Source organism: Penaeus monodon, chromosome 10 (assembly GCF_015228065.2).
Source record: "Penaeus monodon isolate SGIC_2016 chromosome 10, NSTDA_Pmon_1, whole genome shotgun sequence".
Lineage (NCBI taxonomy): Eukaryota > Metazoa > Arthropoda > Malacostraca > Decapoda > Penaeidae > Penaeus > Penaeus monodon.
Window position 1 is genome coordinate 50,876,845 of NC_051395.1, and position 2,500 is coordinate 50,879,344.

At 41.2% G+C, this 2,500-nt stretch overlaps 1 protein-coding gene across 1 annotated transcript in view; it reads right to left on the reverse strand.

Moving 5' to 3' along the window:
- The window catches only part of LOC119577696 (long-chain-fatty-acid--CoA ligase 1-like), a 63,478-nt gene extending 61,050 nt beyond the window's left edge, over positions 1-2,428 (reverse strand). Inside the window, 1 exon segment of the mRNA XM_037925252.1 lies at positions 2,334-2,428. The gene's annotated coding sequence lies outside the window, so the exon portion shown is untranslated.
- Between the last annotated feature and the right edge of the window lie 72 nt (positions 2,429-2,500).

Genomic DNA, 2,500 nt, shown 5'->3' on the forward strand with positions numbered 1-2,500 from the left:
AAAATTATTGCAAAAAGTTATTAAAATTCTGAGATGGGATGACGAGCGCAAACTAAAATCCCTCCTCATGGTACTCACTCTCGAAAAAAAAAAAGGCAAAATCATACCATTACGTTATTAACGACAAATATTGTAAACACCAATAATCAAAAAACATAATCAACCCTACATCAAAAATATAAAGAAAAGAGATCGCATAAACATATATTAAGCACGTATCTACCTCCTTCCCCTCCCTCTTTTGCAACAGTCATAATATATATATATATATATATATATATATATATATATATATATATATATATATATATATATATATATATATATATATATATATATATATAATCAACCCAAAAGAGACAAAGAAAAAGGAAAAGATATCGCAGAAACAAAACATATATTAAGCACGTGTCTACCGCCTTCCTCTCCCTCCCCGGCAGTTATCGTACACCTGGCAGCCGAGAAATGATGGCGGTGCAGGTGACTCTTAGTAAATGAGGAAGCGAGAGAGTCTCCTGCGCTCTCTCTTCTATTTTGGGTTTATTCTCGGCTCCATCTTTGACTCTTTCTTCCCTATATATACACACCGAGTCACTTCTTCCCCACCCTCTCTCTCTCTCTCTCTCTCTCTCTCTCTCTCTCTCTCTCTCTCTTTTCCTCTGTCTCTGTCTCTGTCTCTGTCTCTGTCTCTGTCTCTGTCTTTCTTTCTGTCTTTCTTTCTTTCTTTCTTTCTCTCTTCTCTCTCTCTCTCTCTCTCTCTCTCTCTCTCTCTCTCTCTCTCTCTCTCTCCATATTTTCTTCATTTCCTATCTATTTTTTCTCGTTTTCCTCAATGAGAGAGCCAGACAGACAGAGAAAAAGAAAGTAAGAAAGAAAGAGACAGAGAAAGAAAAATAAAGAGAGAGAGAGAGAGAGAGAGAGAGAGAGAGAGAGAGAGAGAGAGAGAGAGAGAGAGAGAGAGAGAGAGAGAGAGAGAGAGAGAGAACTTTTTGGCAATCTACTTATAAATATCCAGACTCCTACTCTCGGCTAAAACTGTGTCCTTAGCTCCATTCTCACTAGTTCGCCAATTGTCACTTTTCTCAACGTGCAAATATGACCTTTGCAATAAAAATAACACTTTTGCAACATGTGAAGAAGTAACCACGTGGTTGGTAATTTAAGGAGGAAGCTGGAGCCAGATTGTCAAATGCTGTAATTATTAATAAACTCTCCTTGATCTGTGTTACGTCATAATCGTTATTTTTGGTTATTTCTTGGTACCAATAAGATTGCCATGTGTAAATAATAATAATATAAGTAACAATCACTGTCGCGTGTGCAGTTTTACAACACTGCCACCATTCGTTAATAACTAACATACCGTAATTAATGCTTTGGCGTCAGTAATAACTTACTTAGCACGAATGATAATCGTCATTAGCACCATCACTGTCATCAATATTAATTAATCGTAATTAAGTGTAACAGGCACCCCTGTCACATACTACTGAATTCCACTTACAATAAAGATCAGAATCAATTGCATTCTCATATTAAGCGTCTATCAACACCATATTATCATTACCGATGTGTTGCAATCACTGCAATCTTTTACCATAGATATACACAGAGAGACGTTTATACACTATTATCTTGCGGGTTCGTGAGTGCAGCAAATCACACACATAATCGATAAATTATTGCTAACCGAACGAACAGGAAAAAGAAACAGAGAGAAAACAGATCGATAATAATAAGAACTGCAGTGTCATAATTTCATTCAGCGAATCACAAGCAAACACTATTGTCAGGATGTCAAGCCGGATTTTCTTCGAGATTTTTTCCCCTCCAAGTGTGTTTTATCTTTTACTTTTTTTTTTTTCTTTTTTTCGGAGGGGTGTAGGAGGAGTTTTCAATGTGTAAGATGCTAATGATACGTTTACATTGCCAAGGCCACAACTGTCTTACTCCTGGCAACCACGACCCTTCTGACGATGCCAGTGTCCTTTTCCCTCGCAGTTATCGCACAGTGTTGGCAACCACTGCAATTTAGGACACACACACACATACACACATTTCCGTTTCTTGCGGTTATGATACCACCAATGCACCGCCCTTGCAACCCTCCCGCATGCCGCACGCCAACTCCTGTAGCGGCCGAGGTATTCGCACAAAACTGGATGGGGAGAGTGAGGGTCGATTTTTCAAGCGCAGACGACACACCACCTGATTCACGTTACGGACTGAAGGGAACCACGGGTGTGTGTGTGTGTCCCATGTGTGTCGGGGTCTGTCCTTCGCTGTGGTCGTAAATAGGGTATCGAGTCCTGATCAATGACAGCAGCACTCACAGACGCAGTGCAGCGGAGGCCGACAGCAGACTGAGTTCGCACACAGGACTGGCGGTCGGCCGGGTTCTCAGCTGATGTGCAGGGACCGGCGTGTGTGTGTGTGTGTGCTCCGGGGGGAGAGGGGGGAGGGGAGAAGGGGGAGAGGGGGTAGGGGGTCGTAGGGGAAG